The sequence below is a fragment of the Microtus pennsylvanicus genome, chromosome 4 (genome assembly GCF_037038515.1).
Source record: "Microtus pennsylvanicus isolate mMicPen1 chromosome 4, mMicPen1.hap1, whole genome shotgun sequence".
In the NCBI taxonomy this organism is placed as follows: domain Eukaryota; kingdom Metazoa; phylum Chordata; class Mammalia; order Rodentia; family Cricetidae; genus Microtus; species Microtus pennsylvanicus.
In genome coordinates, this window is record NC_134582.1 from 20,829,003 (window position 1) to 20,855,800 (window position 26,798).

The following is a 26,798-nucleotide window of genomic DNA, read 5'->3' on the forward strand; positions in this document are numbered from 1 at the left end:
CCACAGCGCTCTGCAGCTTCCTCCACAGGGAAAGCATGGGATGTGGTTGGTAACAGATGGGGAGCAGCTCAGCTGGTAATCTGGCAGGGAGGTGAGGTCTGGCAACCCACGCTGGCTTGTTCCTTGTCACCCACACCGACCTTTGCTCAGACCAGAAACGTTTCCAGCTCACCCCCTCCCCCTGCTCACACTCTGAAGTCTCAGGAGATGAAAGCCAATCAGTCCCAGCTCTGATTCTTCCCGGTGATGACTGTATGATATGAAAGAGAACAAATGTTCCATAAACCAGCCACTCTCCGCTGATGGCCGTTCATAACGTCGGTATTTTGTGCTGCTAAAATGGCAAAATAGGCCTATTTATATATAGGGCTGTGCGTTTTCGTTTCTAAAAGAGATCTGGATGAAAGCAGGTGAGAGGTTAATGACTTTTATTGTAATACAGACCGCAGTCTGTTCTGCAACAGAGCCAAGGGTGAGCCACATGTTTCTCACGGCGTGAGGGTTAGCCTTGGTCCTAACTCCACTGGGCTGGGAGGCACCTTGGAGGTTACACAAGCAGAGCTCTCATTCCATCTGTGAAGGAGGTTTTAGAGTGTTGACCAAGGTGAGGGTCTGTCCTGAATGTGGGGGCACCGTGGCCTGGGCCGTGGATGACAAAAGAGAGGAAGTAAGAAACTGGCTCCAGATAGGTACAGCATCACTCTTCTTCCTTCCGTCGTGAGGTGCACAGAGGAAGTAAGAAGCTGGCTCCAGATAGGTACAGCATCACTCTTCTTCCTTCCGTCATGAGGTGCACAGAGGAAGTAAGAAGCTGGCTCCAGATAGGTACAGCATCACTCTTCTTCCTTCCGTCATGAGGTGCACAGCCTCCTCCTTCCTCCATGGGATTCAGACTCACTCTAGGCCCCAGGTGATAGTGCCAGCTACCCATAGACTGAAGCCTCTGAAATCACAAACCAAGTCTTTCTCCCACTAAAACTATTGGCTGGGACCAGTAAGATAGTTCTGCAGGTAAAAGGCCTTTCCACAAAGACTGACAACAGAGTATGATACCTAATTCCATGGTGAAAGATGAGAAACGAATCTCAGAGGCTGACCTCTGACCCACACAGGCACACACACGCACGCACGCACACGCATGCACACGCACATACACGGCCCCCCCTCCATAAACAAACAAATGTGAAGATAATACAAACAGCTGCTAGGCTTTGGTGGCTGTGACTAGCACAATTAGTATCACGACACTATGACATCCTGACACCTAGTACTGTCCTCTACTGTCTCCAGTCAGATGGGTTTTCTCATTTTATTCTGCACTCCCTAGCAAGAGGAACTGACTGTGTTTTGTTGTTGTTGTTTTAATAGGCTTGCTGCTTGTCTGCGTTCATTTTCTGTGGTTTACATGATTTGTTTTATTTGGAGACAGTCTTGTTACTCACCAACATGTAATCTTCCAGCCTGGGATTACAGGTGCAGCCCACCCCACTCCGCTCCTGTTTATTAATATAGTCCTTATTAACTCCACTCCTGTTTATTAATATAGTCCTTATTGACTTTTCCTTAATTGTGTCATTCCTATCAATTTCTAAGGCACTGGTATGCTAGCAACAGTAGCCCACTGTCTGGAATAGCTAGTCTGTCTCTACTTAGGCCATGATCTTTTACCACTAAAATATGCCTCCATTGTTTATAGCTTATCCACATTAAAATTTGTTCAACTCAGCCGGCCGATGATGGCGCACGCCTTTAATCCCAGCACTCGGGAGGCAGAGGCAGGCAGATCTCTATGAGTTCGAGACCAGCCTGGTCTACAGAGCTAGTTCCAGGACAGGCTCCAAAGCCACAGAGAAACCCTGTCTCGAAAAAAAAAAATTTTGTTCAATTCCTCCCTTCCACCAAGATTTTACCATCAGTTTCTTATATTCACTTCTTAAAAACTGAACTGTCTGATGCTTTCAGGTGTTAGAAGATTCTGAGGCTTGTTTCTGAGAAGAAAACTGAAGAACATCCCTGTGTCACCCCTGCCTCCCCAACCCCAGATGAAGAGACGGCTGTGCCTGTTCTGTCCATCGGATAACACGTTTTTCTCAACACCATGCAACTGAGAACATGAATTATTCCTTACCCAGTGCGGGAGCCATGCATTATGTGGACCCCTGAATCGATACCACGTGGCTTGGACCATGAAAAATTTTCTCGGCGTACTGTGAACATCTGTGAGCCAGATGCTCACTTCGCTTCTCTCCCCTCACGTTCATAATTTCCCCAGAATTATGCATTTATCCTTTTATATGAACATCAAGATTATTTTTATTCAATTAAAAAACACCTCTGAAATTCTAATTAGAATTGCAATAAATGTGCTTATTAATTTGTATTAAATAATTTATGCATTTCATATTTTCATTCCTTCGTATTTTATTTCATGTTTTTTCCTAAGATTGATGTAGGAATAGTGTGCTGGTTAGTTTTTTTGTCAAGTTGACACAAGCTAAGGTCATCTGAGAAAACAGACCCTCAATTTAGAAAATGTCTTATCACACTGCTTCTAGGCAAGTGGGGGGGCATTTCCTTGGTTAATGATTGATGCAGGAGGGCCCAGGTCACTGGGGTGGTGCCACCCCTGGGAAAGTGTTCCTGGATAGTATCAGAAAGCAGGCTGAACAAGCCAGTAAGCTGTGTTTCTCCACGGTTTCTGCTTTAGTTCTTGCCCCCAGGTTCTTCCTTGAGCTCCTGGCCTGACCGTGTTTCATAATGGACTATAAGCGTAAATTGAAATAAACTCTCTGCCCCCCAGGTTGCTTTGCCATGTTTCGTATCAACAGAAAGAAAAGGAAGGCAGGAACTGTACCAGGAGCGCAGGTACAGCTGTTGAAGATGTGGCCGTGTGGGGGAGGACTGTGGAGGCATTTAGAACTTTAGACGAAAAGATCAAGTGCTCAGAACTCAACAGGGTGTTCTGTGGGAACTTGAAAGATAAAGGATGCCAAAATAGCGCAGATGAGCTTGGGAAGCTTCAAAAGGAAGTTTTGAGAGTCCCTTCAAAACTCTATTGGGACCATGTGATATTTTGAATTAAGAATCTGTGGTTCCTCTTCCGGTCTTTGGCCTCGGTGGCAGAAGAAAGATGACGAAAGGAATGTCATCCTCTGGAAAGCACCACAATAAGACGCACACATTGTGCCGCCGCTGTGGCTCTAAGTAAGGTCTACCACCTTCAGAAGTCCACCTGTGGCAAATGTGGCTAGGATGCCAAGCTCAAGAGACAGTATAACTGGAGGGCCAAGGCTAAGAGGCGAAACACTGTCGGGACTGGGAGATGAGGCACCTAAAAATTGTCTGTCAGAGATTCAGACATGGATTCTGCGAAGGGACACCTAAATCCAAAAGGGCAGCTGTTGTAGCATCTAGTTCATCTTAAGGATCTCACTCAGTCATAAAATAAATGTTCTGTTTTTTTTTTTTTTTTTAAATCTTTGGTTCTGGTCAGTGGGGCTCAAGAACCAGCTCTGCTTTAAAAGGCAACAGAACCACTAAGGTGAAACCTTTGCTTTCCTGGGACAATCAAACCCGGTAACCAAGACTGAGACATTAGTGGGGATTACAAAGAGGTCAGCATCATTGAGGCGAAATCTTCTGATCAGTGGTTTCTCAGGCTCAGCAACCAGAAGCCGTGGTCTAGCGGGTCCCAGGGTCATACCCTGTGTCGGCCGATGCAGTTGGTAATATGTAAGAGTTTCTTAGATGGTACTAGTTTGGGAGGCATGAAGGGGCCATGGAGACCAGTTGAGGACTGGCACTATGAGAGACCAGGAGAGACCACTGGTGTGGGTGCACCCTCAGGTGCAGCAGAAATGAAGGGGTCACGCATGGAAGATGGGGCTTGGAACGATGGGACATGGTCAGAGTACCCGAAGATAGCCCAGGGGAGGATTTGGTGAAGGTGCAGCCCAGTTGCAACAGAGACTCCAGAATTTGGGAAATGACTGAACCGTGGGAAGACCACCGAGGACAGCAACAGCTGTGAAGTGGAGCTGGCCTGATGGCAGAGCTCAAGACCAGCCCAGAAGATTGTGAGTGCATCCCTGATGGAGGACACTGAGCTACATGATTGAATTTATACTGCTGGATGTCGGCTTTGCTTGATTAAAACTGTGACTGTGCCCTGGTTCTTCCTTCTTGGAATAAAAAGTATGTCACTGAGTTTAGTTTGTAGGAGCCTACAGCTGAGAGACTTTGGATTTTTAGAGAAAGAATCTTTGGATATTTTATGGAGCATGACCTTTTAAAGTATTTGAATCTTTTGAAGACTGTGGGACTTTAAAAGCCACACTTATGTCTTATATTGTGGTTAACATGAGATCTTGGGGACAAACAAGAAAGGAATCTTAATTGTGATATACTTGTGTGCCAAGCAGACAAGAGGTCAACTGAGCCTGTTAGAGTCTTTTTCATCAACTTGACACAAGCTAGGGTCATCTGGGAAGGGGGGGACCTCCATGGAGAAAACACCTCCTTAAGATTTGCCTGTAGGCAAGTCTGAAGTATGTTTTCTTGATTCATGATTGCTGTGGGATGGCTCAGATTACGGGTGTGGTGCCACACCTGGGCAGGTGGTCCTGGATGTTTCCAAGAAAGCAGGTTAAGCAACCTAGTTAGCCTTGTTCTTCTATGGCTTCTGCTTGGGCTCCTGCCTCCAGGTTCCCTCAGTGATGGGACTATGATAGTTGTTTCTGATCAGGATGCTTTGAAACAACCACAGAAACTTAACTAAGACAAACAGTGACCTTGCATTTCCACACATTTCTCTTTGAAAGGACAGACATTCTTTTTTTCAAATGTTTGTTTTTTAAATCTAGCTCCTTTGATAATCTTTCTTACTGGTCTAGAAACTTTTTTCCCTCGAGGCTCTTGGAATCCCAGGCACACAAACGTTTCAAGTGAGCTTTAAATAGAACATTAAATAACTGAAAAGGGGAACACCCTGGCTGATTTCTAATTTTAACTGAACAGTTTGAGAGTTTTTGACTTTCGTTGTGAAATACACACACACACACACACACGCACGCACGCACGCACGCACGCACGCACGCATGCACGCGCGCGCGCGCGTGCTAGTGCACCTTTTGTTAATTTTTCCTTCCTATTCTGCTTTTTCAGATTTACTGTATTAGAAATATCTACTAAACTTCATCAGCCAGTTTTCCAGTCTCTCTACCTTCGTGGCAAGCACGTATCTCCTTTGATAAACAAAGGGTGTCACTGAGCAGAGTTCCCAGTCTTTAACCACCACAGCTTCACTGGAGGAAGGGATTGACCACAGGGTATTAGCCTTTTAATAGACTCACAAATCTACTGGTTCATAAGTTATTGTAAACTTCTTGCATAGATAATAATAGTTTACACCCCTCAATCGTAGCAATGGGGCTATGGATAGTTAAGAGCACTTAACTGCTCTTGCAGAGGACGCAGGTTTCACTCCCACTATGGTGCCTCATTTAAAAGCAAAGCAAAACTTCTAAGTACATCAGCATTTTATTGTGTGCCAATTTCATACATGCACATAATACAATTTATAAAATCCACTGCCTATTCCCATCCCTGCTTCCTATCCTCTCCACCATTCTTCCAAGTTCATGTGCTTCTTTTTTAAAGCCCTTCAACTCCATCTAGTGCTGCCTATGTGTGCACGGATACAGAACCATCTATTGAAGAAGGGGTAACCTGTCCAAGACTGCATCCCTGAAGAAAACTGACCTTCCCTACCCCACACCCAGCAGCCACCAATTGCCAAGAGCTCCTCAGCTAGGGGTGGGACTTAAGAGCCCCTCTTCCATCCATGCTGGGAGTACCAAGATAACAGGTTAACTGAGAGTCTCTCTGGGCTTCGCTATGTCTCCAAGTAGGATAAGCAACACCCAAACCCCATGTTCTTTAAAGTTAGCTAAAATAGCTTTAAAAATATCCATGTAGCCTGCCTGCCGTTCTCTACGGCAATTCTCTGCTGCCCCGGCTTCTCTTCTATGGAAACTGGTCTGTACCTTTGTTCTTGGATCAGTTTTGGTCACTGGTATTTTACAAATGATTCAGCCCTATGTTTTCAAGTGTGTTGGCTGGGGTTGTGTGTGCCGCTTTCCCGCAAGTTCTCCCACCCACCCACCAGCACCCCGTTCCCTTTCTCTTCCCATTACTGTTACCTAATTCTTTTTGTTTGTTTGTTTTCTGAGAAAGGATCTTGCTATGGAGCTCAGAATGACCTGAAACTGAGGATCTACCTGCCCCCACATCTTTCTCACTCTGTTTTGAAGAACTCTGTGGGAAATAAGAAACAGTACTTATTCCTAATCCACGCAGGGCTCCTTACCTATCTCACGAGGGCCCTGAAGTTGTACTTTTCTCCCTGCAGAATTCATCAAGGCAGCTAGGCGTGTGTGTGTGTGTGTGTGTGTACAGCAGGAGGGAGGCATTGTTTGCACTGCTATTTCTAGTGCAAACGGAATGTTTGTTAAGGCCCTTGGGCTGCCAGTCTGAGGCAGAACCAGCCACTGTGTTCTGAACCATGGATGGCTCTCTGCGCCTGGTAGCAACAGCACTGCTATTCTCCCACAATGCTGCTCTCAGGGCTCAGTCACGTAGTCACCATGCTGGGCCCCTACTATGGGTTCCTGTCTTCTCTCCTTAGGAATGATGGGAGTTTGCCATTTGTCTTTTTGACTAGGCAGGTGCCAGACTTAGTTAACCTTCCAGGATTCTGTTTGGTTCCTATTTTAAGTTCCACCATTACCTGCTTATTTCTCGGTCCTTGTTTTGTTGTGTCAATTTTCTATTTGGTTCACTTTCCAAATTCTTACAAACTTCACGCCTTAATGCTACTTTGCACCCCCAACCTTTAACACTAAAAGCAGCTTCCCTGGTCGAGATGATATATTATATAAGAACTGGTTTTTCTTCTTCAAAGAACAGGAAGAAAAATTACCATACATGGAAACAAAATTTTTAAGATTCTCCAGCCTAGGCTGCCCTAGAATTCCTTATGTAGCTAAGGAGTCTTGAACTTCTGACCCTCCTGCCTGTACCACCTGAGGGCTGGAATTACAAGTCTACACAGCGCACAGGGTTTATATCAGATGAAAGTTTTAAGAGCCGCAGTGCAATTAAATCATGGTGTGAACGTGTAGCTGGCATTCTCAGAGCAGAGTGATGGCAAGAAAGTGGGAGGACAGCGATGACAAGGAGAGGGGTGTTGCCTCCCTTCCTGACACAGGCTTGGTTAGGGTTACTCTCACTGTGATGAAACACCATGACCAAACACAATTGGGGAGGAAAGGGTTTATTTCGTTCACAGTTCCATACTACAGTTCATCAGCAAAAGCAGTGAGGGCAGGGACCTGGAGCCAGGAGCTGAAGCAGAGACCATGAAGGGGTGCTGTTTACTGACAGCTTGCTTTCTCATAAACCCCAAGACCCACCAGCTCCAGGATGGCACCACCCATAATGCTCTGGGTCATCCCCCATCAATCACTAAGAAAATGCCCTCCAGGTTTACCTGCAGTCCAATCTTATGGAGTCACTTTCTCAATTATGGAGGCATTTTCTCAACTGGGGCTCCCTCCTCTCTGATGACTCTAGCTTGTGTCAAGTAGACAGAAAACTAGTCAGTACCCAGGGCAAATCTAAGTAAAATCTCCATCTCCCTCTCATACCATGTAGCTGTTAGCCTGCATCTGACATTCTGGAAACAGTGGCTGTGCTCATGGCAAGTCTAAGAAACAGCACATGCTGGCGGGGGATGCCTTTGCTTCCAGCAATGCCGAGGGAGAAGTAGGCGGATCACTGTGCAAAGTCAGCCTGTTCTACAGGATTAGTTCCAGTTCAGCCAGGGCTACATAGTGATACCTGTCACAAATAAATAAGTAAATAACTACTAACCAAAAAACAAACAAACAGAACACATGGCAAAAGAAAACCTACAATCAGAATAAATCCTGCAGTTAATACATATTTTTGCCTGGATTTAAAACTTCAACCTATAGGACAGAGAACATGGCACAGCATTGCAATGCTGGGCTAGTATCCATAGTTCACTCCCACCACCATTCAAGATAAAAGATCACTTATACCTGTGATCCTAAATTAAGCCACTCTGGACTCTGAATGGACGAAGACCTGCTCACGAGGCACCATGTAAGTTATGGAAGAGGCATATACTGCATGTGCTGGTAACTCAGGGAGCCAGAATAAAGGATCCTTCTGAAGCCACCATGCTCCCAAGTTCAGCAATGCACACTAGAAGAAGAGATCTCACCTCAGCTTCCCGTGGCAAGTCACAGAAATGAATGCTGATGGGACCAAGGTCTATGTATGCAGGGTGGTGTGGGAGGCACTGACCTACAGGCCATCTAAGACCAGAAGCCACCCTGCTGCTATGCCCTTAATCCTCACTATGGGAATTTTTGAGGTGTTAAAGGTCCCAACCTGGCTGGAGGCATTGGAAAATAACACTCAAATAGAACCACATTCGTCTCTACCATATTACCTCAGAATTATTTTATGATCTGGGAAGAGTCTGCACTAAGGCTTCTCTTTTTAGACCCTATGACAAGAGAGTGATCAGGAGGCTCAACCCTTAGGGAATACATTTTAGAGGCTCTAATTCATGACAAGAATCAACATGCTAATAATTTATTGGAGGGTTAAAGTGAGTACCTCTGTCTGGTTGCTAGCCAGTCCTTATGAGTGCTAGAACCCCAAGGATCTTTTACACCTAGTTCTTTCCCTTTGTTCCTCAACACTTTCCCCAAGTTCGAACATTAAAAAATGTTACTATGGTAACAGCAAGTCTTCCCAGTGGCCACCACCTAGTGCTCCTCAGGGTTTCCTGAACCTCTGAGGAAACAATCTCTTTCCTTCAGGTCAGATGCACTTCAGGAGGAAAAGAGTCCCAGCTCTCTCTACTTCATGTTCACAGCAACAACTGGGCCACACCCTGTCCACACAATCCATAGACTATCATTCACCAGCCAGAGGCTGGGCACATGCGAGAGTGCAGAGGCAAGTTTCAGGGTAATAGAGTCACCAAGTCCAGAAATTCCATAAATCTACTACAGGGCTCAGGGGTTCTATGCCACCAAACCTCTTATAATCTACCGGCTGGCTCTTCCTAAGACTGACCACCCAGATGCATTAATGCATTTCTATTGCACTAGCAACAGTAACAGACCGAAAACAACCCCCATGTATACAAAGACTGGACTCCAATTGCAGAGAGCAAAATCCAGCTCTGACGTTACAGATCAAGGCTCTGCCTGAACTCTGGACAAATGCCCTTCCCCATTTTCCACAAAACTTGTAAACAAGGCACCGAGTTAAGCGCTGGTTCCTTCACCCATGCATGTTGTTTTCCGCGTATGAAAGACTGTTAGTGTACCGCTGGAATCTCCAGCTCCCTCCTGCCCGATCTGAAATCCCCATTCTTCTCTCTCCGAATCCTACCCTCTCAGAGCATCTCCAAGAAAGAAAAGGCGCCAAAAAGTCCACTTCTGCATTCTTGGTGGCTGTGGTGGCTCCTCCCCTGAAATTGCCAGCAGCCCAAGTCCACTCCTAAAGCTTTTGATCACACTTGGGCACAAACCCAGCTTAGGTGGACACATCATCACCCCTTGCCTACAGGCTATATAAGTTCCCTCCTTTGGTTTGGGCATGTGACTTCTCCTCCCTAGATCTCTGGGGCTGGAGAACTCACTCAGGAGTTGCTCTGCTCAAATAAACCTGTTCTTTTCCTTTTTCAGTTTGGCTTGATCTGGCTTGCTGTGTTGGCGGAGAAACCTATTATCGCGATACAGAAAAACTATTTAGTTAGGGCAATCTGTTTTCTAAAGTTTACTGGCCATCAGCTCCGTGTTCTGGCACAGAAATCACCTGTTTATGCTCGCTAGACCCTACAGGTTTCTCCTCTTACCCTTTGAAGTACTTTCTCATCAGGGTCTAGTCTGACAGCTGTCATGCTTAGCAAACAAGAATGTGCTAATAAAGATTAACAAGAGAGAAAGCTGGGCATGGCGGAAGTAAGGTGTGTTTTGAGCACACGGAACAACAGAGGAGACGGGGTGTCGGGCTTGTGTACAGGATGGGTAGGAGAATGAAGGACCTAGGGACAATGTCATTGTTTCTATCACAATACTGCTGGCACCTGTCACGTGTCCTTTAGAGAGAGGAATGTCATTGGTTCCTGCTTGCATGCTTGTGTTGCAGTATGGAGTCCAGGAGTAATACACCCATCATGCCTGCTTCAAGTATCCACACGCTCGACACCTCCCATCTTAACAGGACCCTGCAGTTCTGCCACACCTGTCCCATCACCTTGTCTGTGGTCCTTCATTTTGTGTGTAATACTTCTCCCGTCTACCCTAAGCTCTAGGATCGTATCTCTAGGCACTTCAGGCAGTGTAATCATCCTTCAGGGTTTTGTGTATGAGGCCAGGATGGAGCAGACCAGTGCAAACAGCTCTGCAAACATAAAATGAGAGACTGGCCGCTTCTGGCAGAGAAACTGGGTGCCATCTTCAAACTGACTCCACTCAGCTGAACCCAACCACATTCCTATCGGATACTTGGGGCATCTGGTAATGAGCGCAGAGCAGCCCTCACAGAGAGGGTGTCACAGGTACACAGAGGACAGAAAAGATTGAGGTCTTCACACAGAAGCTTGTATCCCAAAGGGGACTCACCGGTGTAGGAAGACTTATCCTCACACAGAGGGTGTAGAGGGGCCAGGACAAGAGGATCCTGGGGTGTGGACACAGGACAAAGGAAACAAGAATCACAAATGAGGCAGAGAGCAGGTAGCAAGAGGGCAAGAACAAACGGAGCAGAAAAAAGAAGGAAAGGAACAGTGCTAGAGCAATATATTTAGAATATTCTACCTGCGTTCAAAGGGAAGGCTGGAAACTCCCTTTGGAGCTGATGGGTCTCTATCAATTTTCTTAAAGCAAAGTCTTCAACTGGTGACTAACGGATAGCCTGAAATTTCAAGATTCCACTTCCTACGTGCTTTCTATTCTTATTCTACACCAATTAATCATCCCGCTTTCCTCTCCCAATGGACACACTGCAGTCTCTCTGTCTCCCCACTCCCTTCCCACATCCCTCCAGTTGAAATAACCCAAGCTCCCTAGGATTACAAAACAAACTTTCAAATATTATTACCAGAAACACTGCCTCTAAATATAGCCTCCACAACGCTGAGAAGGGGCAAATATTTTTGCCAGGTGACTCTATTTACCTCCCTTAATCACTGTTACTCTCTCAGTCAGTTGTGATCGGGACTCACTGCCAGTGTTACCCAGGCTTGACTGTTCAGGATCCTGCTGACCCACAATCGTCCAAGTACAAGCTGACTGAAGATCACAGAACCACATCAGTTCATTAGAACTCAGAGACTGATGCTATAAACAGCAGGCAATATAAGTACAGTAAAGAGGTATGGTATCTATGGCTGATTCTATATTGCCATGGGCAATCTTAGAGTAGTTGTTGATAAAATAGTTAATAGTTTTAACTCTCAAGCTACTGATTTTCTTTAACACAGATACACAAACACACACACCCACATACAGACATACAAACATTTATGGTTTGTTTATGTGTGTCTGTCTGTGCAGACAACCATGAAGGACAGAAGAAGATGTTGGATCCCCTGTAGGCAGTTGTAGGCGTTTGTGAGCTACTGGACCTGGATCTGGGGACCCACCTCTCTTCTCTGCAAGAACAGTCATGCTCTTAAGTGCTGGGCAGTCTCTCCACCCCTCAGTTCAGCCTTGTCTGTTAAGCTGCTCACAGGCCACTGGATATTTGCATCTCATTTACATTCTACACCATCACTGATAGGACTTGGGGCTCCTCTTTTTGATGCCTTTTGTTCTTAGCCTCCCTCCCCCTCACTGCACTCTAATTTCAGAGTTGGGAAGCTGGCTTTTTATCTCACAAACCACATGACTTCTCCTTTAGGACTTTAGTATATTCTGGATTCATGCGACACCCTCCCCAGCTCCAATGAAGACAAAGACCTTGTTTATAATGTGTGTTCAAGGCTAGGAAGGATATGGACGCTCTACACCTACTTTAAGATGACTGACCAAAGCTCAGAAATACATGCAGTTCTCCTGTGTCACAGCCTGTCACCAGCAGATACAAACGCCCGTTAAAGCAACAAGAACCGCATTTGCCTGTCTAAATGGGTGCCAATTTGGTTGCCATTGTCTGGTAAAATCCCTCCTTGTGGGAATGTCAAGGTGCCCATTAGAATGCGAGCATCATGAAATCAAGAAACGGCTTTTGTCCTTTTGCATTGTACACAGCTGACTTGCTTATAAGCAAAGTCAGCCCATAAGCAAACAAATACTATAAACAGACAAATCACCCTTAGCCTGTAAAGTGGAAGGCAGGCAGACACGGCGGCAAATCCAGCCAGAAAGCCAGCTACACTCGGTTCAGCTTTGCAATAGCTGAACTTTACTTAGGTGGCTGTGTCATCAGAGCAATGGTCCTCACTGTAGACTACCGGAAGGAGCTTTGCTTGAGTCAGGCTGACAAGACAGACACAAATCTCAGAACTGAGGAACAGCTTTGTATCCTGAATAAGACACATCGTTACATAGTTGTTATTTTTCAAATGTTTAGGGTCTGATTCACTAATCTTCCCAGACAGTCTGGCAAGACTGGGTTTATCTCGGAGATGACGACTAAATGGAGAACTTACTTTAATTATATAAAAAGTAAAAAGAATTTGCGAAATGTTTTTAATCAGCCATAGTTTTTTTAACATTTACTAATTTGGGTACAGCCAGCATTGCATAAGAAGAAAAGATCATCTTGTTTCTTCGTATTAAAAGTTGTCTTTTTAAAAACAAAAGCAATGCTGGTGCACTAAATCCTTACAATCACCGTGCTGAACCTCACGACTACACTCATCTACTTAGAATATTGCCTCTTTCCAATATTGGCCTCCTAAAATCGAGATTCAGAGACTAAATCCAACAAGACAAGATTTTTTATGATGACAACGATTTCATTACTTGAATCACTTCAACTGCCAAGTCTGTTTATGCATGACTTACGGAGTGATTTACAATTAAGTTTTTCTTTAAGTAGATATGGAAGCCCTAAAACATCAGCTATTAACATGTTTGTGCTCACTCATGCACACACATGCACCTCAGGGTGGCTGTAAAGGAAAGCCGTAAACTAACAATGCTCACATGTGTGCAAAGGCAGTGATGAGGCTATAGTGTTCCTTCAGTTTCATGTTCCAGGGCACCAGCACGTGAAGATGTCAAAGCCTGCACCTTACACTATACCACAGTATTCACACACAATCTGTGCACACCTTCCATAACTTATTATAATCAATGCCCATGTCAGTGATCTGGAAAACAGTCTTTTTGGGTTACTGAGGGGCGGGTGACAAGGAAGAAGGTTCTAGACATGTTCGGTATAGATGCAGTTTTTTTCACTTGCATTTTTTCAGATTTCCACCGAGCCTCTGATTGCTTGGAGCTGTGATTCTGGAGCCACATATACAGATTCTATGAGGAATGTATACAGTAAAGAAAGCCAGGGCACTTGTCAAACAAGAGGAGGGTGGGACTTCCAGGATGGCGAGAGAGGACACGCCGTGCTGAATGCATGAAGCAGGAACGGCAGGCAGCACTATCTAGAAAAAACCCTCACAGCAAAGAGGCCAAGCTGCAGCTGTTCCAGGGGAAGTCTGGGTGGTACACAGACAGCCAGGGTGGAGGATGCATCAGGGAACGTGAGAATCCATATGTGGAGAAGAATCGTGCACTACCCTGGTGACTAACCACTCCTGGTTCCCCTCCTGAAGGCGGCATCAGATCCGGGCTGTCTCAAAACCACTTTTATATAGGAGGGTCCTTAGAACCCACATACTTAGCATACTCCAACTCCACAAGTCTAGGGCAGGGCCTGACACCTCCCTGCCTAACAAGCTCTATACTGCTACTGGTACATGGACTGTACTGTTGAACAGTACGTCCCTAGACTGGAATCCAGCCAGGGCAGGCAGAGCGGGGAAGAAGAGAGCAGACAGAATACGCCCGCTGTGGGGGTAGGAGGTGGGAGTGGGGTATGTGTGAAGGCAGGGTCAGGAGACACAGGCTAACTGCTGCCCTGACATTTCCTGGATCTCATGAGCATCGTGTGCAGAAGGGCAAGCCCCTTCTAGTTTTCTAAATGTGGGGAGCAGGTACCAGGTTTTATGGGAAGACAGCTGCCTCTTCTGTGGGTACAACAGAGTAGGGCAGAGCTTAATACAGCTCTGGGGAGACCATTTGTCTCCAGGATGACAGAGTGTTACTAAAGCCCACTAGAATGCCAGGGAACACCCGCTCAAGGCTGCTTATTACAGAACACCAGCCACACCTGGGAATAGCAGGTCTCCTAGAAGCGGGCTGATATACTTTCACATCATCCGTAAGACAAAAGGGAGCTGCTTTTTAGGTCAAAAGAAAACAGAAATGTTGCATGGATTTTGACTCTCACTGTTGATGGTAATTTCTTTTCTTTTTCTTTTTCTGGTTGTTATTGTTTTTGCTTTGTTGTTTTGTTGTTGTTGTTACTATTATGCTTTTTTTTAAGACAGGGTTTCTCTGTGTAGCCCTGGCTGTTCTGGAACTTGTTCTGTAGACAATGCTGGCCTCGAACTCAGGAATTCCCCTGTTCTCTGCCTCCCAAGTATTGGAATTAAAGGCTTGCACTACCACTGCCTGGTGGATAGTCAGTTCTTTACAAGTCAGCCTTGATTGACAGTGGCAGGCACCTGTGGCCCTCTCAAACCCATGCAAAGCCAACAGCACGGGAAGCAAGTCAGCCCTCACAGGAAGGACATCCTGTAATGGTGGAGCGAATTCTCAAACTTGCTCAGTCTAGGCCAGTTCGACCAAGTCATACCTTCTTTGGGTCTGAAATTTCCCAAATGCTTCTCTGGGTACAGGCAGACACACAGAAATACTTCCACCATTATCCCATCCCCAAAGCCAGTTTAATCTAGTTAAGGAGTCAAGAGGCATATGCATAAAAAATTAATCCTGAAGATCTCTAAGAGCGGTGGCGTGACAACACAAGGTGTCAGAAGTGAGCGCACGATTAACTGAGAAGTGAATTAATTAGCTGGTGAAGTTGCCCGAAGAACTGAACGGAGAGAGAAAAACATGTCAGAGGCGGTTGGAGAAGAGAAGCTAACCTCTCTGAGCTGGTTCCTTCACCTCCAAAGGCAGCATGTCAGACTGAGGAGCGCGAAGATCTCAGCGGTTGTTTCTAGAACTGCACAGTCCCTTTTTGTGTCAGCCTCAGGCTCACACTGAGTGCCACAGACGTGTGCCTGCCTGCACCATCACCTCACGTCAGAGGGAAGCCCAAACCCATCTAGGGACAGGGGCCCACAGCCTGATCCTCTACTTGCTGCTTCTCTCTGTGAAGGCCCCCTCCCTGCTCCAAACAGCTGATCCAGAAACTGAGAGGGCAGGCCTGTAGTTCAGGGGCTGAGCACTTGGCCGGAAGCTGCAAGGTCCTTATTTTCAACCCAAGTCTGTCTCCCACTACCAGATGAATAAAAACTATCAGGCAACTACTAACTTAATAATTATTAACTATCAAGCTATGTTAAAATAAGGCACTCTACCAATAATTTAAACTTGAAAGATACTTTTTAAAAATACTTTTTACATTTATCTGTTTGTTGGTCAGCTGGTTTTTTTGGGGGGAGGGTGTGTCACGGCAAGCATATGGAGGTCAGAGAACTATTTACTCGTGGGAGCAAGTTCTCTCTTCTATCACATCAGGTTGTGGGTGTGGAACGCTAATCTTTAAGCTTGGCAGCAATGAACTTTACCCAAAGTCATTTCCCTGGCCCTGTCAAAGATACTTTATTACACTAAAGCTGTATCAATGACAGCTCTTTTAATTTGTTAACTATGTCCAATTGAAACATATGCGCGCGCACACACACACACAGACGCACGCGCATACACATCTACATATACACATAGATATACACACAGACATAATACACACACGCACATCACATATACATATAGATATACACACAGACATAATACACGCACATCACATATACACATAGATATACACACAGACATAATACACACACGCACATCACATATACACATAGATATACACACAGACATAATACACACACGCACATCACATATACATATAGATAAACACACAAACATAATACACAAACACAGAGTGAGTTTTACTCCTTGTGACCAGGCCACCCAGACATATTCTTTAAAGCCAAGCTCTTAATCCCAACGTCGCAGACACTCGGCTGGGCTGGGCTGGGCTGGATACATGTGACAGGTGCCTCCTGCACAAATTAAAATTAGAATAGCAAGACGCCCCAACCCACAGGTGCCCGCCCACTTCCCACCGTCATCTTCTCTCCCAAATTGTGGCAATCAAAGAAAGTCTCCAGAAGCCACCGCATGTTGGGGAAGGGGACAGAACCGCCACTACTTGAGAAGTGCTTTAAGCAATTAATGCTAAGTAGATATCGCAGAGTCCAGAGTAAAGGAAGTGACTATTTTAATAGACCGGCTGGGAAAATGGGTCAGTGAATAGAGCACTGACCGTGCACGCTCAGGCCTAAAGCCAGGCCACAGAACCGAAGAGAACCCGGGTGAGTATTGTGCAACTATCAACTAGCCCTCCTCCAAGAGGGGAGGTGGGGACAGAAGAGGCCCCAGACACTAGCAGGTCAGCTAGCCCGGAGCACACAGCAATGAACAAGGAGGAAGGGGACAGCTGACACCTGAGGTTGCCCTCTGGCCTCCACGTGTGTTGTCCCACATAAATGTACATGTATACACACACGTGTCCCCCCCCCCAAAATCAAAATAATTCAAAACCCCTTTCTGAGAACATACAAGCCAGTGTTTATCTATAAAACAGTCCCTAAGAGGAGCGAAGATGCGAAGTCAATGTTTTGTCCTCAGTTGTAATGAATTATGATGCTTTCTTATTTTTGTTTGTTTTGAAACAATGTCCCATATAGGCGGCAGACTTGAACTTGTTTTGTAGCTAAGAATGACCTTGAACTCCTAATATTCCTGCTTCTACCCCACAATAGGGGGACTCTAGGCATGTGTCACTATACCCAGCTGAATTGGTACTTTTTTTAAAAAAAGCATGTAACATATATTTTATAATTCCCTAGTAAGAAAGAATTCAGTTAAAAATCATATTTAAATCCTAATCATCCCATGATTCTAGAATAAACATCAGAGTCCCAGTCAGCAACCAATCCAGCCTGTGTTAGGCAGAGCTTGACCTGGGAAAGAGACCAAAATGGCTCATGACTGACCCACCCACACCCTGCCTCAGAGGACCACACAGCCCAAGGATCATTTTGCCACCCACAATTAATGCTGGCCCCATTCTCTAAACCACAATTACAGGTAGGGAAAAGGAAACGATGCCCTTGGACAGGATGCATAAAATAAAGGCCTTATGTAAATGCCCTCAGCTTTGACATCTGCCGTTCTGCTATGCTAGAGAGAAGAGGTTGGAGAACAGCATTTCCACCAGGAACTGTGATGACCACGCTCCTGAGGCAAACCTGAGAGACTGCAGGTCGGGGTCTTCTACTTAAAACAGAGCAAAAAACAAACAAAAATACAAAAAAAACACCTACCTTTAAAGAAAATCTTTCAAAAATCACAAAGGGAAAGTCTTTTCTTGTTACTAGAAAAGCTATTTTTCACCTTATTTTAGGCATGGCTGTGAACACACAGCATCGCTAGTGCTGTCAGCAGGAAACACTGCTGTGTCTTCTCCCTCACCGGACAAGTTCAAAGGCCATCGAGACCGTTCTGCCTTTTACTGAGACTCAGAGATGAGCAGGAGCAGATGGCAGCCAAGGTGTCTGAAGGAGACCTGGGCAGTCACCACATGCAAATGGGAGACACATCACCCAACACCATCATTATCTACATTATCTACAGCCACCCTGCCACCTCCCAGGCGCCTGGGGACCTCAGCCCCCAACCCCCCCTCGAGCTACCTGAGAGTCCCCTGGCGGGCAGCTTGCAGCTGCTGTCTTCTCTAGCACCTCATCTGCTCCCCTCAGAAAAGAGCACAGAAAACTAGACCTGTCCAGTTCCCCCCAGGTGGGCATGTGGCGGGCAGGGAAGAAGTTCCCGGAGGAGGGCATGCAATTCCACTTGAGCAGTCCCAACCAGACGAGAGCCATTTACACTGGAGATCATTAACCAGGTGCTCCGGCCTCTTGGCAAGAAGTGAGAGTTTGCGAGTTGAAAGAATGTTACCAAACACACAGCTTGAGTCACCACAGGAAAAGAACACATCAGTGTACAGGCAGGAGCAGAAACAAACGAGGTCACTCTGGGCTGGGGATAGAGGGGACACTGCTTTCTTCTGGAGCTGCCGGGGGTCTATTTGCTCTTCCCGCTCCCTTATGGGGGATAAGCATCACCACACCTGCAAAGCAGCCTCAGGGCAGGCATTACACACACACACACACACACACACACACACACACACACACACACACACACGTACGTACGTAAGGCGTGCGAGGATCTCCTCACCAATTTCCACATCTCAATTTCAGATGTCCTTTTTGGTGGTTGCTTTGGCTCTGCAATCTCACGTGACCCACACAAAGAAGGGCGAGTCTCTATAGTTAGCAAACCACTCTGCTTGCCCCACATCTAAAGTCCTGGTACCCCACGATTTGCAAGGAAAACAAAAGTCACCACGAAGCAGGCAGGGTCAGGGGTCCAGTTCCATGGTTTGGAAGATCCCTGACAAATGTTTTGTTTTCTGACGTGTTTCGAGCTCTTCCCACAAGGCTAACTTCTTCCTTCTTCCTCACCCATGAAACCACACAGAACACACGCGCTCATGCTGGCCTGTGTGTGGCCTGTGTGCTCCTTATTGTTTATGCGTCTCCCAAATGCATCCTTGCCCTGGTCTTCCAATCAGTATTATATTATCCCATTTTTCCTCAGATTTACATATTTGCCATATAATACTTTTTGTGACTAAAGCTCTGTGTGTGTGTGTGTGTGTGTGTGTGTGTGTGTGTGTGTGTGTGAGAGAGAGAGAGAGAGAGAGAGAGAGAGAGAGAGAGAGAGAGAGAGAGAGAGAGAGAATGAACCTCACACTGTTCCTGATATTACAAGTGAGCTCATGGAAAGACAGTTTAATCTAGAAAACTTTTTTTCTCTAAATGGCATTTACATAAGTCCTCTTTAACTCAGAAGAAGGAAAATATAACATGTCCATTGCACTTTCTCTTAAAGGGGATAACAGTTTCTATTCTGGAGCCTGAGAAATAGGAGCAAAGGCAGTGAGGAAGGATGGCGTCATCACGCACCCCACTGCCCAGTTTGAGAGCTTCCTGACAGGACGCCTATATCCATATAAGAGCAAAACGCTAAAAATCTGTGAACCCCTCTTGAAAGCTAAAGCTAGGAGCTACATCATTTGTCCTCTAGCATTTCCTGTAAAGGTCTAAAACAAGTCATGGCCTAAGAAGTCAATCTCCAGGACCAAGAGGGTCACCTGTGCCTTGGTAACCCAGAGGAACGAACTGGCTCTGCTTTAAACTGAAACCAAGACATAATGAAAAGATCTGTCCTTACTTCAACCTGGAACGTTGTACCAAATTTCTGAACTCCGTGTGATAGATCCTTTCCCCGTGCCTATTTCTGACATTCCAGGAAAGCAGCAATGACAAACGCAGTCATTTATCCATGGGGAGAGCACCGGAGAATCATCTACATAATCTCATTTTCAGTGCCATGCACTGGAGAGAAGCTTCAGGCAAATGACAGAGGCTAAGCACACAAGGAACGATTTTTTTTTACAGTATACTTTCTGATACAGGTATCAAGTCATGCTAAAAATATCCAACGAGCACTTAGAAAGAGAGAGCAAGAAGGAGTAAGTTCAAAGACTCCTCTAAATTCTAGCACAGGGAGGTCAAAGCTCACGGATCCACAACAGGAGAGCATCCTGCACAGACCACGAAGGGGACAGAGCCCTTGCCACACTTACCAGATTCTAGGCAGGAAAACCTCCGTCAAAGGGGAGAGGAAGAGCAAGGCTGGTCTAGATGCAGATGGTTGGTCTGTTTCCCCTAACAACAGCAAGAATGGAAGAAGAATCCTGATCTCTCCAGCTCCCCACAGGCAATCAACAGCCTGGAGCGGGCGGAGCAAGGTGCTGGGCGGGGGAGGGCTCTGCAGCTACTGCCCAGGTAGGGCTGCACGTAGCTTTTTCAGCAGGCAGGGCTCCCTGAAGTTGGGCTGAGCTAGCTGTGCTGAAAGCTGTCTGGGCTGGAAGCTGCTGCTGATGCCTGCCTGTCTCCAACCAGGAGCGAATTCAAATGTGGGGAATACGGAAACAGCTCATCTGAGGAGCCGCCCAGCCAATGACTACAGGCGGAACTTGGTGGATTCCAATGACAGAGAGAACAACTCAAGCCCTTTCTATAATGCTGCCCTGCAGCCAAACTGCACCTTGAAAGTTGAGAGCCAAGTTTCAAGAAGTGGGCAGTCTGCCCCCAGGAGACCTGGAACCTCAGAGTCTCTGAGCCATTTGGAATGCTTCTTTGACAATGAATGACTCAGTGGCTAAGGGTTCAGGGCAGTGTCAGGAAGAATACATAAGGGAACACGGATACCCTTCCAGAGAGTTTCCTAAATGTCCACACCATTAGGAAGAATCATAAGGGAACAAGAACACCCCTACAGACATTCTCATCATCCCCCTATAGGTGAAACAAGCCTCCATTCTTCTCAGCTAAAACTAGCTGCCTTCTGAGCTTAAGGGACACGGAGCACCTTTCTGAACCACTCTGATCCTTGGCAAAGGAAGCCCTGAGCCCTTTTTCCTTCCTGCAGTGAGAATCAGTGAGATGCTGGCTTTCTTGAGAACATCACTCTGCCATCAAGGCACTTCTGACCGCTCTACATTCCCCCACCCTTCAGCACTGAGCTGCTGTCTTCAATCAGCCCTGGCTATTTCCTTCCCTTTCCCTCAGTGCGGAGACTGCAGGTGCAAGGCACTGGCTCCATCCCCAGCACTGCTAACTAAACAAATCTATAGCCCGGCACACATTTATTAACACAAGATGTTTCTCTTCTCACCTACAGGTCGGGGACAGCACATTTAAATTCAGTTTTGAATCCATTGGTCAAAGAGAGAGTGCCCATGACCCCTCAGACTCAACCCTGCCTGGATGCCAAGAAACCGTCCAGGGTGGGGCAGGGGGCTCTGCCCAAGGCTCAGTGTAAATTCCCACTTCAAAGCCAGGAACACGATCTGCTTTAAGGGGCAAGAATGCAGAGAGGGGAGCTGACAGCAGAGCCAGAGGCTGTTCCTTTAAGAGGCAGTTGATGGTACCACTCTTTAAGGATGAGAATGAGGCCCTTAAGAGGATGCTTGGTCCCACCTGGGCCGAGAGACTGCCATCCCCATCTGCTGGTGGCCCTGGCACACTGCAATCATGAACCTCACTCCATCCTCAGTCTACACTGGAGAGGCAGTCATGGAATTCCTGCTTTGTCACAAACACTCCCTGACAGCCAGTTTGACAGCACAAGGACAACCTTTGTTCATTCCCATCAGATTTTATTTCCAATCTTTTCCCCCCACATTTAAAAAACAATTCTTTTTTTTATAACATCTAACATCTGGGAATGTGGTTATAAAACTAAAATTCTCAGGGCACACGGAGAAGAAAGAAGTGAGCGTCAGTGTGCCCCACACATAGAACAGAAAGAGCCAGCCATAACACTGCTGAAAGAAAAAAATGCACCTCCAAGGCACTGAAGAAGGCAGCTGAAGATTCTGAAAATACCACAGGAGGGAGCACCTTGGGACCGTACCCCAACACACACTCTCTCTCTCTCTCTCTCTCTCTCTCTCTCTCTCTCTCGCGCGCGCGCGCTGTGTGTGTGTGTAAGACAGTGATTCTCACCCTTCCTAATGCTGCGATTCTTTAATATACTTCCTACTTCATAACAGTAATTTTGCTACTGTTGTGAACCGCAATGTAAATACCTGACAGACGACCCCATTTGGGGTCTCGACCCACAGGTTGAGAAGCACTGGTGTGAGAGGTTCAGGGGTTCCTGTAAGTTGTTCTGTACAACTGCAGAACATTTAAAGCCATGTTCCTAACCAGTCTCCCAAGCGTCTATTCATCTACCTGGGCTCGTCTACAATCAGCAAGCTATAAACTACGAATACCAATCTTAGGAGGGAGATTACCAGAAGTTAGGACTGTGGAGAAAGATGAGCTTAGAAAATTCATATTTAAGAGATGGCCCTGAGCTATGTCTCTTAAACAACACTGTGATTTATAAGAGAGTAGGGGGGGAGGACACGATAAAGGAAGGAGCCCTAAACAGCTGCCAGAAGGCCTGGGAGGCTGGCAGCTGTGCAGGCATGATGTGTACACGGAGCAGCCCGTGTCTGGAGTGTAACGGAAGAGGGATGTGCTCAGGGAGGAAGACAGGAACTGTCACAGCGTCACACAGTGTAAAAGGTCCTGTTTGTAGCCATATCACCCCAGTGTGTTGTTTGTCTATTACTGCAACAACAGCACTGGGAATCTCATTTATAATAAGCATAATTTGATACTAGAATAGTCGAGAGGTAAAGTTCAGTAGCTCTGACTACCAATCGGAGTATATGTGTCAAGTATCCCCTAGAAACAGCTCATTTGTAGAACGGCTTTGATCAGGAAGCCCGGGGCAGTAGTGGTCTCCATCACTGCAGGAAAATGCTTCTCTGATGGGGGGGCTACCCCTGTTAAGGGCAGGTATTAATATAGTTAAATATCACACTGGTTTGGGAAAGAAGACACTCTTTCCCAAATCTACGTGCTCCCGTAGGTCCCATGCCCTCACCAGCTGGCTAGGTTTACAGTACCAGGCACGAACTCCCTCCTAATGAGTGAGCCTTACATCTAATTAGGCAGCTGTTGGCTAGCCCCAGGATATAAGCGCTACTATTGCACTTTGGGATATCGTGCCATTCTGGCTACCATTGTGGCTCAGCGGGGTCACAGCTGGGCAGGACTACGGGTTACTTTCTTCCCTAGCATCCTGCATCTTGCACAGCACCTTCCAGTACGATGAACGCTGACCCTCAGAGAGGAGGCCATTGGGTCTGATCCAGTTCAATTCCTCTAAATCACTATATTTATCTGTGTCTATGTATATGTTTGTGTAACAATAATAATCGGAGGAAATGAAGCCACGAGCTTAAGAGGAGGCATGAAAGACACAAGAGGAGCGGGAGCGAAGACGAGGCTGATGTAAATACAGAACACACACAGACAAATTCTAAAAGGGAAAGATTTAAAAAAGGGTAAATGAAGAAGAAAAAAGAAATACAGTTCAGCTGGATGAGGTGGTGCACACCCATACTCTTAGTTAAGAGGATGAGTAATCAGTGTTGATAGCTTGAGGCAGGTGGGCTGAGAGCGTCAGGCTGGGCTACACAAGTTACCACTCAAAGAATGGAAACCCCGGATACCGGCCCCTCTCCCATGTCTATATTCTCATAGCTTTGCTTTCGTAGGGGTCTCTATGTTTTCAAAAGCTTGCAAGCCACCACAAGTTTACCTTCAAGGCCAGACCCTATCTCAAAGAACAAAACAAACACGTTTTAATCTATAAAAAAAAAAAGGGAGCAGGAGAGGCAGGGGATCATTAGGGTTAGTTCTCAGAACTCCTATTCCCTAGCTTATTAGGTTGATGCTTTATGGTAGCCATTTGAGAGGCTAGCACTCACTCCAGGGGTGTCTGCTGGCTGGCCTTGACTCGTTTTCCTGTCTCCATGGTGCTGTTGCTTTCTACCTAACCAAGCAGAGGCATCATTGCTTTCTGTTCCATTAGCTGGTGGTGATGGAGCCCAGGAGGACCTGCCTCTCTCTTCTGGCGGAGTTTAGCAGCTCCGCCCCTATTCATGCTGACTGACACTTTGTGAAGAACTGAAGATGAAGAACATAGATGCAGGCCTTCAGAAATTAACCAGCTCTTGTCCAGTTGCATTCAGCTTGGCCCAGGAACATAGATCCTAGATATCCACGTGTCTTTGCTGTCATCTTTTCAAGGAATTTTCAATGTACCGACTTGGAGGCATGTCCAATATTTTGACATCAGAACACAACATTGTCATCTATAGAGTAAAATACTCCAGATCCTCTACCGAATTCATTCTAGAGAACCATGCCTAGAGCCGTTCCCCACCCCAATCTTACGATGTTTTGGGTCAGTTTATGATTTTGTCTTAGGCTGCATCCATAGTCGCCCAGGGCACAAGGCAGTATATCCTTTCTGTTGGCTTCATTGCTGGTTGTTTTGGTGAGTGTTGTCATGCTTTGGCCTAACGTTGCAGCCTGGGTCAACAGATTATTTGTGATCCTGAACAATGGGTTTCAGTATTCTTCTATGTTATGGTGACATCACTCTTTCAGTTCCAGGACTCAGGAGCCCAGGCTTGAAAAGCTAACTCTAATCAAACGCTATCCCAGCCCAGCAACCACTGGCAGGCTCCTTCCATTTGTTTATGAGCCGCTCCACTGCTGGGAATCTCCCAGATGAATCCTTGTCAGAGCTTGCTTCTCTCTGCCCGCTCTCAGGGGACTCTCTGAGGTCACAACAACTGTCATGATCTGTGCTATAACATCACTGAACATTCTGAACACATCCAGTTCGAGCTTTGTGACTGGGCCATCATGCACACATTTCACAACTAAAGTTTGGAGCCACGACGCAAAACAGCACTAAAGTTGTTCTCGGTAATTTACTAATTATACTGGAGTCAGCTTTCAGACAGTCTAGTCCAGGGAACTTAGCCATGAAATCCCAATAAACACAGTTTCTGAATTCTGAAATCGCAGCCACCGAGGCCAGAGCCCTGGAGCTCAGAGTTTGAACACAATTCTGAACACATTCATTACTTTGTTCCCTGTGATAAGAAGTAGGCTTCGAATGTAGAAGCAAAGATGAGTGTCAAAGTCATTACCGCCTCTTCTGTAGAAGCCCAAAGGCAGGGGATGGGCAAAGACACTATCAATTCATTCAGAGGTCCGTTGGAGTCATCAGCTCTATGCTCCAAATTGCTCTTGAACACAGAGTATGAGATCTCAATTGTGAAGTGCAAAACGTCCTATGGGTAGAATCAGAGGTTCTCACCCAAATGGATAACTTCATTTCCTAAAACTAAAACAACCCTTTCTGATTCCAATGAAAGCAATGTAGATTTGTTCCTTGGCTCTTTGGTTGGATCCAGTACAGTGCTACAAACTCTTCACAAGAAAACTGTCATACATACAGACACTTGACTATTTGAATGAAAGGGGCTGGGAAAAGGGCTCCGTGGTTAACTGTTTATACTGCTCTTGCAGAGGACCTGAGTTTGGTTTCCAGACCCACATTAGGAGGTGTGGTCCAACATCCTCTTCTGGCCTCAACAACCTCACGCAAGTATACACACCCATACATACACATACACTTCCACATATTTAAAGGTAAATCAATCAATCTCTCTCTCTCTCTCTCTCTCTCTCTCTCTCTCTCTCTGAAAGCTAAATACCCAGAAGCCCCTTATTCTCTGTCATCAGTGTGTAGACACTCAGATCTACATTTCTGTACCATGTTTTTCCTACTCACTTGCAGCTGGCTTCTGACTCTATGCTACAGAATGATTCCAAATCATTAAACAGTTCTTAACACCACTTAAAATAATCCACTGTTAGTTGATTGAGAATTTTGTGCAATGAGTTCCCAATCATATTCACTTTTTCTCCTCCAACTCAGCTCCCTATCCCTTTCCCACCCAACTTTGTGTCTTTTGCTTTATCCTCCCTTCTAGGGCAATTTGTGCTACCCAAATATTCTTGGAATTGTGGCCATATCTGGAATATGGTCATTTATTGGGGCTACACTTTCAGAGAACACTGACTCTTCCTTTCAGCACCTAACAGTAGCCAATAGCTCCTCAGCTAGGAGTGAGCTTCATACCCAGCTCCCCCCTGCATGCTGGGATTTGGTCTGGCTTGTGCTTGTGCATGTGTCTCGTACATAGTGTCATAGCCACCGTAAGTTCCTATGTGTAGCTGCCTCACGATGCTCAAAAGCTAATGTTTTCTTGTAATCGTTCAGCACTTGTAATTCTTACACTCTTTCTGTCACCTTTTCTGCAGTGACCCCTGAGTCTTTGAAGGTAGGTGTAAAGTATATATGTTCCCTTGGACTAAATAATGTCATTTTAATATCTTTATCCTCGTCTATAGTTTTTTTCATAATTAGATACCCTTGGATCTTCTGATGGCCTCCATAAGCCATGATTTAAGTGATTGTTCTCTACTGTATTGAGGGGCTGGAGTCTTTAGGAAGTTGGGGTCCACATGGCACAAGCAGCTCACCAGAGATGGATGTCTGAAGCTCATATTCCAGCCCTCGTTCTGGCCAGCTTGCTTTCTTGTCAGTATTTTGCTCCGTACCCTTTCCACTGTTTTCTAGTCGTGAACACTGGCTGAGTATCAGTTAGGTCCACGCACAGGATGAAGGAGTGATGTGGATGGACTCCAGACTTACTCAGAAAATTTCAGGCTGGGAACCCAATTGTAAACATGAAATTCACTTATGTTTCACACACACCTTGTGCACACAGCCTGCAGAACATTTCATACAACTATCTTCAGTGGGCCT

The 26,798-nt window shown here is 46.0% G+C and overlaps 1 protein-coding gene across 7 annotated transcripts in view; it reads right to left on the reverse strand.

Annotated features, from left to right (window-relative positions):
- Nedd4l (NEDD4 like E3 ubiquitin protein ligase) overlaps positions 1-26,798 on the reverse strand; it is a 315,839-nt gene that overhangs the window by 169,460 nt on the left and 119,581 nt on the right. For 2 of the 7 annotated variants that reach the window (XM_075968478.1, XM_075968473.1), the window contains exon 1: positions 20,125-20,459. The exons of 4 other annotated variants lie outside the window; for them this stretch is intronic. The gene's annotated coding sequence lies outside the window, so the exon portion shown is untranslated. Of the gene's footprint in view, positions 1-20,124; positions 20,460-26,798 lie in introns of those variants that run through there. One more of the 7 variants, XM_075968472.1, reaches the window with a different exon arrangement.